Source organism: Dasypus novemcinctus, chromosome 8, assembly GCF_030445035.2.
Source record: "Dasypus novemcinctus isolate mDasNov1 chromosome 8, mDasNov1.1.hap2, whole genome shotgun sequence".
In the NCBI taxonomy this organism is placed as follows: Eukaryota; Metazoa; Chordata; class Mammalia; order Cingulata; family Dasypodidae; genus Dasypus; species Dasypus novemcinctus.
Window position 1 is genome coordinate 48,101,432 of NC_080680.1, and position 15,491 is coordinate 48,116,922.

Here is a 15,491-nt window from a genome sequence, read left to right on the forward strand (position 1 = left end):
GGTCTTATTCAGACTCCAGGAGACCCTGAGATTTCTGTTACTCAATTACCTCCAGGGCCCCCAAAGCTGTTTGCCTATGAACTGCAAATCAGTCTCTGCTTCTTAACAAGCCTTTTAATGTCTAGTTTACCTGCAAAACTTGGTCCCTGGCAGTGGCCTCTCTCATGGCCACTTCCTAACTCCACTGTAAAAGAAGGCCAAAAAAAGGGTCCCTAGCCAGTCCCTTTTCTAGGGAGAAAATTCGGCTTGGCAGCTTTGATCTAGAACCCAGGCCCAGACGTCTCCCAAGACCCAGGATGCCCCAGGGATGCCCAGCAGTACAGCCTCTGTGTTTTGGGGATGCTGATAGCCAGAGCAGCAACTCCAAACTTCCTCCAAGACTCAAGCAGTTTGGGAGTTTTGGTTTGGAGCCTAAAAGTTCAGTCAGTCCAGATCTGGGAAACTGAATTCTCTGACAGACTTTTTTTTCCATTTCTCCCTAGAACAAAGGCTGCATCCTCTAGCATTCCAGCAGACTCCCTACTGGGGGTCTTCTCAGGAAATGGGACACCTGACAACTGATGGTCTAAAAGGGTGAGGCTAAAATTGTGGCCGTAGTATGGCTAACAAGGCCTCTGTATAGAGACCCTGAATTCCAGCTAAACTGTTATGAGGGAAGGAGGTGACAAGTAGATCAGTGGGCCAGAGACCATGTGGTCACATGTCTCCTCAAAGGGATGAGGATGTGCACACCAAACCAGTCAGTTATAAGCTAAGGGAAATTACTCAGAGGCAGGATGAAAACCTAACCTTATTTCAAGGAAAGCTGGTAGGAATAGTAAGAATACCCTCAGGTACCAAATCCTCCTAGGAACTCACTTCATTAGCTAGTCTGCCTCATATCTGTACAAAGCTGCAAAAACTTTCCCTGGACCCCCAAACTTCCATTAACTCCCTTCTAGAAACAGCCTTTTTGGTTTTCAACAATCGAGACCATGCCTCCAAAATGGAGACAGTAAGGAGCAGCAGGCCTGGGGTCCGGGATAGGTTCCCCTTTTACCTACTGCCACAGCGGTCACTGTCACCTCAGGTCCACCCACATCCAGGCTCCTGCCAGCAGGAACCTCATTACCCACTACACCAGGGACTTGCCCCAGGGGAAAACAGAAGAGGCCTGAAGCCACATGTGAATCACCAACCAGGGGGAGCCTCCGGTGACCCTCCGGTGACCCTTGACGTGGCTGGTAAGATAGTTAATTTCTTAATTTACATGGGAGCCACTTTACTCTGACTGACCTGCCACTCTGGACCTCTCTCGCCTCGGTTGTACCTAAATAAGAAGAGTAAATGGGGAATCAAGATCTAGGCAGTTTACTACACCTCTCCCCTGTGGAATAAGAAACCTCCTCATAAGTTACCAATTAAGTGGTATCCCCTCAAGCAGGAAGCTGTTAAAGGCCTCCAGCTCCGGGAGCTTTGCATGGAGGTAATTCTAAACTCGGGTCTTTCCCTGTACTAAGCGTGTAAAAGTCTTCTGTTCTAATTTGTGCTTACTTTAACTTTGTCAGTCTGCTCGTGACTAGGAATTCAAAAACCAGATTTGGGATTCACCTGTTACAAATTGGATAATGGTGAAAGTTAACCTAAAAATAAGTCTTTAAATTTCAATACTATCTTGCAATTGGATTTGATGTATAAAAGAAATCACAAGTGGTATTAGTTCAACAGCTGGAAAAGTGGAGAAACTTAGCAACAATAATGTTACTAATAAAATAGTTTAAGTTGCTTAGTAAAGAAAAGTGCTCAATTTGTTTGGAAGTAAAAACTTACTAGAAATATAAATAAGAGGATCATTATATAGATGCCTTTATATTATAAAATAGCAAAAGGATAATATCTGAAATTGCTGTAATTGGGTAGATTTAGCCTAAACTTATTATTGTGATGGTAATCTTAAACTAATTTACCTTTGTTTATGGTTACTCAAGTCAAGCCTCACCCCCTTGTTTGCTTACAATTGTAATGGTAATTCTAAACTGAGTTTGTCTTTGCTTGTGGTTATTTCAGGACTGGCTTCACCCTTGTACTTGCTCATCAGTATGATGGTAACTACTCTATATTTCCCTCTTTGTAGCCATGGCAACTTCTGCCCCCCATGACTCAAGGGAAGGCAAATTTGAGAACCCCCCCTGGTGTTAATAACTCTGCTTTCTCTCATGATTATCCAGGTGTAGACTCCCATTTACCTACTCTGGGCAAGAGTCCAGAAGAATCCCAAGACCTTTGAGGAAATAGTTGCCTAGTGGGAATCCTTGGCCCTCAGAGTTAGACGTCCACTCTTCCAGTCCAGTGTCCACCAGAGTCTTATCTCCAAGGTTTGGGGAATGGGAGACTTCCCACACCAAGAGTCAAGAATTCTGAAAGCAACAGGTCAAGAGAGAACTCAGTTTTCCCTGAGAATTCTATTACCTCAGAGAGTATATACTGAATACTCATTCAAGTTTTGTCAAAGTCAAAACGGGAAATAGGGAAGCAGACTTGGCCCAATGGATAGGGCATCCGTCTACCACATGGGAGGTCCACGGTTCAAACCCCGGGCCTCCTTGACCCTTGTGGAGCTGGCCCACATGCAGTGCTGATGCACGCAAGAAGTGCCCTGCCACACAGTGGTGCCCCCCATGTACGGGAGCCCCACATGCAAGGAGTGCACCCCGTAAGGAGAGCCACCCAGCGCGAAAGAAAGTTCAGCCTGCCCAAGAATAGCACCACACACATGGAGAGCTAACACAGCAAAATGACGCAACAAAAAGAAACACAAACAAGACGCAGCAAATAGACACAGAGAACAGACAACCGGGGGAGAGGGAGGAATTAAATAAAATAAATAAATCTTTAAAAAAAAAGAAACACAGATTCCCGTGCCACTGACAACACCAGAAGCGGACAAAGAAGAACACGAAGCAAATGGACACAGAGAACAGACAACTGCGGGGGGGGGGGGGGGGGGGGGGGAGCGGAGGGGGGGGAGGGGAGAGAAATAAATAAATCTTTTTTTAAAAAAAGGGAAATAAGCAGAGCTCTGAAGTAAAGGAAAGTGATGTAGACTGTATTTTCAAGCATTGGGAACAATTTGGTTTTAATCCAATAACTAAAAAGAATGAAATTTCCTGTGTACAACTACATGGTCACAGTGCAGGTTAATCAGAAATAGACTTCAAAGAGATCTTTTAAATGTTATTTTACAGTTAAATTTATTTTGTAAGAGAATGTAAGTTATAAGTAACATTAGTGTGTTTCTGTGTCTCTGTTGTATCTACCTATTTTCTCAATGTATATTTTTATACATTGGGATGGGAATGAAGCTAATTAGTAAAATAGGGAATCAATAGATGGATCTGGAACCTGGCAGAGAGTCCTTGTGGACATCAATAACCCCTAAGACAGCTGCTGGAAGACCCTCCCCAAGATTCTGCCACTCAGAAGAAGACTTCATCCGGAAGCCAGGAGAAGCCCCAGATATTCCCCAAGGACTTTATCATTGGGCCCTCCTGGGAGATTGATGGGAGAAATAAGCAGTCAAAACAGTAAACAGTTGAAACTCCTCCCCTGCCATTAGCAAAGGGTGGGATAATTAACAGTTAAAAAGGCAGGCCCCAGGCCTGAGTTCTCACATGTGCTCTCTCACCTGTGGACCCATCCTGCCCTGTGCTCACCACTTTCACTGTCTGCCATGTGGCCACACAAGTAAAACTTGGGCATTTATAATCCATAATGGGGAATTGTAGCTTGTAAATTAGCCTTCCTTTTTTTAAGACTTATTTTATTTATTCTGCCCCCCCCCCCCCATTGTCTGCTCTCATGTTTCCACTCGCTGTGTTCTTCTTTGTCCACTTGCGTTCTCTGCAGGACCTGGAATCTGTGTCTCATTTTTGTTGTTGTTGCATTATCTTGCTGCATCAGCTCTCCGTGTGTGCAGTATCACTCCTGGGCGGGCTGCGCTTTTTGTGCAGGGCTGCTCTCCTTGTGGGGTGCACTCCTTGCGCGAGGGGCTCCCCTACACGGGGGACACCCCTGCGTGGCATGGCACTCCTTGTGCGCAGCAGCACTCTGCGTGGGCCAGTTCATCACACGAGCCAGGAGGCCCTGGGTTTGAAACCTGGACCTCCTATATGGTAGGTGGGTGTTCTATCAGTTGAACCACATCCGCTTCCCAAATTAGCCTTCTTTATCATTTTTCATCCCCTTCCTCTCTACCAGGGACCTATGGTCTCCCATTTCTTGTCCCTCCCTGCCTGAATAAATTACTGGCCTAATTCACCTGATGTGCTTTTGAAATTAATTTCAGCAGCATAGCCAAAGAACCTAGATAAAATCTGGTAACAGTAATATCAAAATTAACAAATGAAAATTCTTAAAAGAGCTCTATTCAAATTGTTAAAAATTAAATAAGTGCTTATATAAGTAAATGCTTATATAACCAAGTTAGAGAAGCTAAGCAGGATGAAAAATTAATTTAGAAATCTGGAATAGAAACTATTGGGAGAGAAAAAAGTTTTTCCTAAGGTCCTTGACCTATAGCTCCTCAGGACCTTCTCTTTGCAGGAGCTATGGGAGGACTAGGTGTGACAAAGTAGGGAAATGTAAGTTTAACTTAAAACTCTGTCTAGTAGGCCTCAAATTAAGAGTCATAATTTGTCCTGTAATTCCCCAATTTAAACCTTTTAATAGCCTGAAAATGATGGTAATTAATACCTGAATTGTCAAATTTCAGTAAGTAAAGGAAAAGGCTTTGAAAGCTATGGAAGGATTTTTCTAAATTATGATTAAAACAAAGTAAACAATTATAATATATTCCAGAATCTATTAGTATGTTCTTAAGGTTATCCACAGTTTTAGAATTTTATTAAAGAAAAAAGAACTTCCTCTGAAGGAAGGGAGGAAAAAAAGAGCATTTCTTGCATAAACTATAATGGTTTAAAATTTATTTAGCTTGAGTGTAATCTCCTTAGCTTCATGGAATATCAATTAAATAAATTAGCATTATGTGTATTAAATCTTTAAGATGATGAAAATTATAAGTTTGTATTTAATGAAACATACATCTGTCCTAAAGTGAAATGACTAGTTTTTACAGAACATAATGAAGAATATAAGACAAGACTTAAACAGATAAAGTAAATTTCATTGGTTGCTAATTGTAATTTAATAAGCTTATTTAAAAGTAAAATAACTAGTCTATGTGTTTATGGTTAATTATAAGCAGTTTGTAAAGGCAATGTCTAATCTGGGTACTTAAATGGTTAATTCAGGAAGCCATTATTAAATAAAAACTTAAATTGATATTGATAACAAAAAGTAACTTCATAACAGGGAAATCTGTCAGAGACCACCTCAATCTGCATATTAAAGTGATGGTAGGGGGAAGATAATCTTCATTCCATTAGGAATCTTAGGTTTTCATTAAAAAATGGAGAAAGTTTTTCCTGTACTGCTAAAGTAAAATACCTGTTAACTAACATAATCATGGTAAAGGTATAAAAGTAAAAAAGCAAAGTACTAAAATAGTTATGTGTATTTGATATGTTAGACACTGCATTGGAAGTATTTATAAAATGTATAAAAATTAAAATAGTATTGTCAAATTCTCTTGTGCATTTGAACCAGGTCCCAATACCCTACATGGTACTTCCTGTTCGAGTTACTGGTTAAGTCAGCCACTACAACCCCTAAAAAACAAGAGTATCTACCACTTCTCAGGACATGCTCCTGAAGTGGATGGAAAGTATGTTGCTGTTTCGGACTCCTGTAACTGTTGGCAATAGCTTGATATGGCCAGATTTACAATGGACATTGCCTCTAGACTGGCTCCGTTTCATAGGGCTGAAGGGCACTATGAACCAGGCCAGCGACACACTGGAGCCTACCTTCCTAGTCTCTCTCTAGGATCAACAGTGCTGCAGCATGCTGGCTGTGTCAAGGACATATCAAGTGGAACAATAATTACCAGAGTAATGTGAGTATAACTTAAAACACAATTGGCATTATGGTCTGCTCCTAGGGAGAGACAACATGTATAATATTGCAAAACTGGAGCTTAAACCTATTAACTGCAGAGGAACTTGTGCACTGATTAGTGTATTGATTACTTTTGATTAATATTAAGTACTATACCTATACACATGATGAATATGATAATATCTCTTCTATTCTAGGTCATATGCAGGGGGATATTGAACATGTTAAAAGTCTTTGTGGGGAAGCGGCTGTGGCTCAATTGATTGGGCTCCCATCTACCATGTGGGAGGCCCTGGGTTCATGTCCCAGGGCCTCCTTGTGAGGGCAAGCTGGCCTATGCCCACAGACAGCTGATGGCCTGCACCTGCGGAGAGCTGGCGCAGCAAGATGACGCAACGAAAGGGAAACAAGCAGACACAGAAGAACGCCAGCAAATGGACACAGAAACAGACAGCAAGCAAGCTGCATGGTGGGGTTTAAAATTTTAAATTTTAAAAATAAATAAATCTTTTTTTAAAAGGTCTTTGTAAACTTAATTCATGTTCTAAGTAATTAATGAATGTGCCTGTAAGATAATGTCTTTATTTTGCATGCCATATGCTATCTTGTTGCTTGTGTTGTCTTTGTGAGTTTATGCCTAGGGCAGTGCCTCTCCTTATACCTCTTTTAGCTGTCCTAGGCATAACCACTGCCATGGGAACTGGGATTGACAGTTTATACCAAACCCAGCAGATCTACCACAGTCTCTCCCTAGAGCTAACCAAGAGCATAAAAGAACACAAGGAAGAATGCTGTTTCCCATCAACTTTGGGAGGATGCAACCTCTGGAGGCACCTGGAGTTTCTTTCTCTTGTGGTCAAGTATGTCATGGCTGGCCCCCTTTCTGGGTCTGCTTACCACCATCTTATTAATCCTTTAGTGGGACCATCTATCTTCACAATTCTAACAGTTCATTTCTTCCAGAATCAATACCTTCCAGAACAAGGTAATAGTCATCGGGGATTTCATCCAGCTCCAACCATGGTGCTCAACCTGTCTTCCCTCAACCTCAGAAGAATAGCCAGAGGGGTTTTATACCAAAGCCAGAATACCCTGCCAAGACTCTGGCCACAAAGTTCCAGTTAGAACTCTGTCCAGGTCAAAGGGAAGCTCCAGATAACTCCAAACAAAAGGCCTCACCAATGGACCCCTGAAAGCTAACAGGTAGGGCAACCAGTCAAAACAGCCAACTGCTGAGGCCTCTTCCCAACATTAGGAAAGGAGAGGAGGAAACGCTTTTAAAAGGCCTAACCTGGGCGGGAAACGGACTTTGGCCCAGTGGTTAGGGCGTCCGTCTACCATATGGGAGGTCCGCGGTTCAAACCCCGGGCCTCCTTGACCCGTGTGGAGCTGGCCATGCGCAGTGCTGATGCGCGCAAGGAGTGCCGTGCCACGCAAGGGTGTCCCCCGCATGGGGGAGCCCTACGCGCAAGGAGTGCGCCAGTGAGGAGAGCCGCCCAGCGTGAAAAGAAAGTGCAGCCTGCCCAGGAATGGTGCCGCCCACACTTCCCGCGCCGCTGACGACAACAGAAGCGGACAAAGAAACAAGACGCAGCAAATAGACACCAAGAACAGACAACCAGGGGAGGGGGGGGGGGGAATTAAATAAATAAATAAATCTTTAAAAAAAAAAAAAAAAAAGGCCTAACCTGGGGCCCCATGTGTGCATCTCACCCTGTAGCATGCCCACAGCCACATCTAGGATTTTGTATTGTTTTTCTTTTCTTATTTCTTAATAAACTCTTTTACTCCTTTGGCTACCCTATGGCATTTCCTTGCATTTTTTTTTTTTAAAGATTTATTTTTATTTATTTAATTCCCCTCCCCTCCCCTGGTTGTCTGTTTTCTGTGTCTTTTTGCTGCGTCTTGTTTCTTTGTCCGCTTCTGTTGTCGTCAGCGGCATAGGAAGTGTGGGTGGTGCCATTCCTCGGCAGGCTGCTCCCTCCTTCGCGCTGGGTGGCTCTCCTTATGGGTGCACTCCTTGCGCGTGGGGCTCCCCTACGCGGGAGACACCCCTGTGTGGCACGGCACTCCTTGCGCGCATCAGCACTGCGCATGGGCCAGCTCCACACGGGTCAAGGAGGCCCAGGGCTTGAACCCCGGACCTCCCATGTGGTAGACGGACGCCCTAACCACTGGGCCAAAGTCCGTTTCCCATTCCTTGCATTTTTTAATGCAACATAACCAAGAACCCAGAAGCCCAGAACCCAGAGTATTCTGCTAACAGTTGCAGTTCTTTCGACCTTGGTCCTAAATGAAGATCATCTTAACCACTGAAATACAAAGATTGATAGCAGTAATGCTTGCAGTTATAAATTGCAGCCAATATTCCTGTTCATACTGGAGAGTATCTATGGGGAAGATGACTCACAACATATATTATTAATGAAGCTGGGCTATGATGTGAGATAGTAGTGAAAATAACTTGCAAACTGAAAGCAAATATAATATTCTCGCTTCCCACAACAACAGTCCAACTACCAATTTTCTCTTTCTACTCTTGAAATATTCTGATTGGATTAGGGTTTCAACTATATTCTTTATTTTCAGGACCAATTAAATATTTAAAATTCTTTCCTGGTTATTCAGTTAAAATGAACAAAAGGTTCATAGTATTAGTTCTGCAATAATAGATATAAAGTCCTAGAGAACCCAATTGGGCCAAATCTAGTAAATCAAATGACTGGACTTCAGAATTAGTCACTGGTTCTTTAGAAGCATTATGAACCACCAATGTGGAACATTTTACACTTCAATGTAATCAGGAAGCTCCATATTGAGCATTTATAACAAAACCAACTGGCACTGGGTATAAGTCCCTAATCATTTCTAGACTCAAGTCTCAGTCACTAAAATCTTCCTCCTTTCTCAAACAACCCACAACAATTGCTTTAACATTCAAGTTTCAGGAATTTATTTCAAAAACATAACACATACAGGCATCAACACGTTAAGAAAAAATCATTTTTTTTTTAAAGATTTATTTATTTATTTAATTTCCCCCCCTCCCCTGGTTGTCTGTTCTTGGTGTCTATTTGCTGTGTCTTGTTTCTTTGTCTGCTTTTTTGTTTCTTTGTCTGCTTCTGTTGTCGTCAGCGGCACAGGAAGTGTGGGTGGCGCCATTCCTGGGCAGGCTGCACTTTCTTTTCACACTGGGCGGCTTTCCTCACGGGCGCACTCCTTGCGCGTGGGGGCTCCCCCACGCGGGGGACACCCTTGCGTGGCACGGCACTCCTTGCGCGCATCAGCACTGCGCATGGCCAGCTCCACACGGGTCAAGGAGGCCCGGGGTTTGAACCGCAGACCTCCCATATGGTAGACGGATGCCCTAACCACTGGACCAAAGTCCGTTTCCCAAGAAAAAATTATTTTATTGTACCATTTACTTTTATGTTTACCAAGCATTCTAGTTTGCTATAGCTGCCCAAAGCAAAGACCATTAAATGGTTTGGCTTTCAACAATGGGAATTTATTAGCTTACAGAGGCTTATAATTTTGAGGCTGAGAAAAATGTCCAAATCAAGGCATCATCAAGTCAATACTTTCATCCCAAAGACCAGCAGCTGGCAATCCTGGACCGTTCTGTCACATGGCAAATCACATGGTGGCATCTACTGGTCTCTCCCTTCTCTTCTGGTTTCATTGCTTTCAGCTTCTTACTTCTGAGGCTTTATCTCTCTTTGTCTGAATTTCATTCTTTTGTAAAAGACTCCAGTAGGCCCATCCTGAATGAGGTGGGACACACCTTAATTTAGGATCCTACTCACCAAAATATTCTTCACTCACAAAATATCCACACTCACAAGAATGGATTAATTTTTTTTTTTTTTTTTTTTAAAGATTTATTTATTTATTTAATTTCCCCCCCTCCCCTGGTTGTCTGTTCTTGGTGTCTATTTGCTGCGTCTTGTTTCTTTGTCCGCTTCTGTTGTCATCAGTGGCACGGGAAGTGTGGGCGGCGCCATTCCTGGGCAGGCTGCTCTTTCTTTTCACGCTGGGCGGCTCTCCTCATGGGCGCACTCCTTGCGCGTGGGGCTCCCCCACGCGGGGGACACCCTTGCGTGGCAAGGCACTCCTTGCGCGCATCAGCGCTGCGCATGGCCAGCTCCACACGGGTCAAGGAGGCCCGGGGTTTGAACCGCGGACCTCCCATGTGGTAGACGGACGCCCTAACCACTGGGCCAAAGTCCGTTTCCCAGAATGGATTAATTTTAAGGATAAACTTTTCTGGGATACATATAGTTTCAAAAAATCAAAGGACACTAGAAAACATATTGGAATGATATAAACCCATCACATCTACAAGAGAAATAATCAAAATATATTCTTCCCTAAAAATGGATTATTAATATTTTTCATGAAAATAAATAATAGAGAAGCAGACGTGGCTCAGGCAACTGAGCTCCCATGTACCAAATGCAAGGTCTGTGGTTCAGTTCCTGGTGCCTCCTAAAGAAGACAATGAGTTGCTGTCACAGGCAGGCATGGCAAGCTGACACAACAAGATGATGCAACAAGAGACACAAGAAGAAAAAACATAATGAGAGACGCAATAAAGCAGGGAATGGATGTGGCTCAAGTGATTAGATGCCTCCCCTACACATCAGAGGTCCTGGATTCAGTTCTTGGTGCCTCCTAAAGACACAGCACACAGCAAAGTGGAAACAATAAGGGGATGGGAGAAATAAATAAAAAAATAGAATAAATCCTTTTTTTTAAAAAAAGAAAAGAAATAATAAACCATTTTAAGATTAAAAATATTTCTCAAGTTCTTTCTTTATAAGCTACTGTATCAGATATTTTGGCAGTTTTCAGTTTTCAAACATTTCAATGTCAAACAGTTTTGTGGGTCTTCCAATGTATTATAAATAGATTAATAGTCTAATCTACAGATTTGAAATTCTGAAACACTAACAAATTCATTCTATGAAACCAACATCACCCTAATGCCAAAATTAATGTAGTATACTACAAAGAAAGAAAATTACAAACCAATTTCTCTGATGAATAAAGACACAGAAACCCTCAACAAAATACTTGCAAACTAAATCCAAAAGCATATTAAAAGAATTATACCTGGGAATGGATGTAGCTCAAGTGGATGAGTGCCTTCTTCCCATGTACAAGGTTCTGAGTTCAATCACTGGTACTGCCTAAAAAAAAAAAAAGAGTTACACCTTTCTTTCCCCCAGTATGGGACATGACTCCTGGGTATGAGCCTCCCTGGCACTGAGGGATTATTAACAAGCGCCCAATTAGTAATGCATTTAGAAAAAGACCTACACCCAAAGAGGGAAATACTAAATAAAATGGGTTTTTATGGCTAAGAGATTTCAAAGTGAGTCAGGAGATCATTCCAGAGAGGTTATGCTTATGCATGTCTCAGGAGGCTCTCACTGACTTCCACACTAAACAGTGTCTCAAGTAGGGGTGATCCTGAGGGCTCTAGAAACATCTAGACACTATAGGCAAGGCAATCAACCCAGGAAATTGGCTCCCCGGCAGTGGGCCTTATCTCAGAATATATGATAACCTATCTCCCCATGTATCAGAGGTAAATTCATTTATATATTTTTCCTACGCATGGTTCTTCCCCTTTTATTTGAACCTATAATTAGCATGTATTAAATACATGTCCCAGAGACCTAAATCTTTTGGTTATTCACATGCTGGTTGAGCCCTGCATCTCAGCAGAGTTGCAGCCAACACCTACTTTCCAGTTCATTGGACTCATCCAGGACAACTAACAAAAAGATGATGATGGATAATGCCCATCCCAAACAACAGCAAGTATCCATAACAGCAAGCAAAACAGTTCCACCCACTTGCCCCATGGTATCTAAGCCCCTCGCAATCACAGACTGGGCATCACCATCCCCAAAACCTCAGGACTGAGGAATGAACAAACATAAGATGGGAATGCAACTATGGATTAAAGTAGAGTTATTATTATTCTAGTAATAGAAAAACTTGTAATATTTATATAAAACAGTGGTCACCAGAGGTTCTAAGGGGAGAGGGAAGAATAGGTGTAACATGGGGCATTTTGGGGACACCAAAACTGTTCTGCATGGTATTGCAATAATGGATATAAACCATTTTACATTTTGTCAAAACCAATAAAATTGTGCAGTGCAAAGTGTAAACCACAATGTAAACTATAGACTGTGCTTAGTAAAAAGCTTCAATAATTGATCATCAGTTGTAACAAATGTATCACACTAATGAAAGATGTTGTTAATGGGGAAAGTGTGGGACAGGGAGGGAATAGGATAAATAGGAATCCCTATATTTTCAATGTGACACTTATGTAATCAAAAACTTCTTGAAAAATAAATAAAAAGAATTATCACCATGATCAAGTGGGTTTTATCCCAGGTATGCAAGGGTGTTTCAACACAAGAATATCAATTAATAAACAGAAGAGAAAAATCATATGACCATCTTGATTGACTCATAAAAGACATTTGACAAAATACAGCATCTTTTCTTGATTTAAAAAAAAACAACTCCAAAAGACAGGAATAGTTGGAAACTCAACACAGTAAAGTGCATATATGAAAAACTCACAGCTAACATTGTATTCAAGGGTCAAAGACTGAAAGCTTTCCTGCTGAGATCATAAAAAAGACAAGGATGCCCACTGTTACCACTGGTATTCAATACTCTACTGGCATATATAGCTAGAGCAATTAGGCAAGTAAAAGAAATGAAAGGAATCCAAATTGTAAAGGAAGAAGTAAAACTTTCACTATTTGCTGAAGACATCATCCTATACCTAGAAAATCCAAAAAAAATACACAACAAAGCTACTATGACTAATAGAAGAGTTCAGCAGAGTGGTGTGATACAAGATTTAATAAGTAAAAGTCAGTAGCATTTCTATACACTACTGATGAGCAATCTGAGGAGGAATTCAGAAAAAAAAAATGTATTTACAACAGCAACTAAATCAAATATTTAGGAATAAACTTAACCAAGGGCATAAAGGACCTGTATTCAGAAAACTACAAAATATTGCTAAAAGAAACCAAAGAAGACCTAAACAAATGGAAGGATATTCCATGTTCATGGATAGGAAGACTAAATATCATTGAGATGTCAATTCTGTCTAAACTGATTTACAAATTCAGTGCAGTCCCAATAAAAACTCCAATAGCCTTTTTACAGAAATGGAAAAGCCAATTATCAGATTTATTTGGAAGGGTAAGGGACCCCAAATAGCCAAAAATGTCTAAAAAGAAAAAAAAAGGAACGAAATTAGAGGACTCTCACTTCTGGACTCTAAAGCATATTATTTAGCTACAGTGGTAAAAAAAAAAAAAAAAAAAAAAAAAACCAGCATGGTACTGGCATAAAGATAGACATATCGACCAATGAAACTGAACTGAGAACTCAGAAATTGCCCCTCTCATCTACAGTCAAGTAATTTTTGACAAGGCTGTCCAGCTCTCCAGCTAAGCCAGAAGAATCTATTCAACAAATCGTGCTGGGAAAACTGGATATCTTTAGCTAAAAGAAGGAGGACCTCTATGTCACACCTTATGCAATAATTAACTCAAAATGGATCAAGGATGTAAATATAAAAGCCAGAACAATAAAACTCCTAGAAGAAAACATAGGGAAACAACTTCATGATCTTGTGGAAAGTGGTGGTTTCTTAAACTTTACACCCAAAGGGAAGCAGACTTGGCCCAGTGGTTAGGGCATCCATCTACCACATTGGAGGTCAACAATTCAAACCCCGGGCCTCCTTGACCCATGTGGAGCTGGCCCATGTGCAGTGCTGATGTGCACAAAGAGTGCCCTACCATGCAGGGGTGTCCCCACGTCCCCACGTAGGGGAGCCCCATGCCCAAGGAGTGTGCCCCGTAAGGAGAGCTGCCCAGTGTGAAAGAAAGTGCAGCCTGCCTAAGAATGGCACTGCCCACATGGAGAGCTGACATAACAAAATGACACAAACAAAAAGAAACACAGATTCTCGTGCCACTGACAACAACAGAAGCGGACAAAGAAGACAATGCAACAAATAGACACAGAGAACAGACAACTGGGGCGGGGGGGGAGGGAAGAGAAATAAATAAACAAACAAACAAAAATAAATCTTTAAAAAAAAAACAAAACTTTACACCCAAAGCACAAACAATGAAAGGAAAAACAATAGAAAATGGGATCTCCTCAAAATTAAACAATTTTTTGCTTCAAATGACTTTGTTAAGAAGATGAAAAGGCAACCTACTCATTGGGAGATAATTTTCAGACACCACTTATGTAATAAGGGTTTGATTTCCATGTTATATATAAAGAGATCATACAACTCAACAATAAAATAAAAGAATAGAAAGAAGTAACTCAATTAAAAAGCGTGCAAAAGACTTGAACAGAAATTTTTCTAAAGAAGAAATATCAATGGTCAAAAAACACATGAAAATATGCTAGCTATTAGGGGAATGCAAATCAAAACATTATTCACAATTGCTAAAAGAGGAAACAATCCAAGTGTCCATCAACCAATGAATGGATAAACAAAATGTGGTATATACATACAATGGAAAATATTCAACTGTAAGAACAAATGAAATTGGGATGCATAAGACAACACGGATGAATCTTGAGGACAGTATGTAGAGGGAAAGAAGCCACACACAAAAGGACAAATATTGTATGTTCTCATTAATATGAACTAAATATGATGAGTAATCTCATGGAGTTAAACTATAGAGTTTAGGTTACTAGGAGAAAGAATGTGGATTGAGAAGGGGGATCTGATGCTGAATGTATGTGGAATGTTTAATAATGGGGAATGTAAATGTGAGGAAATAGAGTGGATGGTAACACATTATGGGAGTATAATCAACACTGCTGACTTACAAATGTGATTTTGGCTGAAAGGGGTAGTCTAGGAAGGTTAATGTCAATCGAAAGAAAGCTAAAGGATAATCTAGGAATTTTAACAATGATTTCGGTGGTGGATGATGATTATAGTTAATAGTACAAATACCATAATGTTCCTCTAATGTTCTATTAAGAATATGGAGATACATGGGTAAAATACAACTAATGTAATGTATAGACTATAGTTAACAGTAATATTTTTATAGCAGTGGCAAAGAAGGTACTATACATCAATGCCAAGGGTCAAAAAATAGGGGAGTATAGGATGGTATAGGATTGTTCCTTTTGGACAAATGAAAATGTTTTGAAATGGACTGAGCTGATGGCAGCAGAACTCTGTGATGAAACTGCTAGCCACTGAGTATACACTTTGGATGGATTGTACATGACAGGGGACCATATGACACAGCAAACCACAATATGAATGATGGACTGTGGTTAACAGTACAAATACAAGAAAGTTCTCTCATGAACTGTAACAAATATACAATACTAATACATGGTGTTAATAATGGGATGGTTTGTGAGAAAAAGGCACCAAATATAAGCTATGGACTATAGAT

General features: G+C 41.0%; 1 long non-coding RNA gene across 3 annotated transcripts in view; it reads right to left on the bottom strand.

Moving 5' to 3' along the window:
- Nucleotides 1-15,491, bottom strand: part of LOC131279442 (uncharacterized) — a 74,597-nt gene that overhangs the window by 23,188 nt on the left and 35,918 nt on the right. For all 3 annotated transcript variants that reach the window (XR_011649315.1, XR_011649316.1, XR_009186790.2), the window contains one exon: nt 11,110-11,186. This is a non-coding gene — a long non-coding RNA (uncharacterized lncRNA). The remainder of the gene's footprint in view (nt 1-11,109; nt 11,187-15,491) is intronic.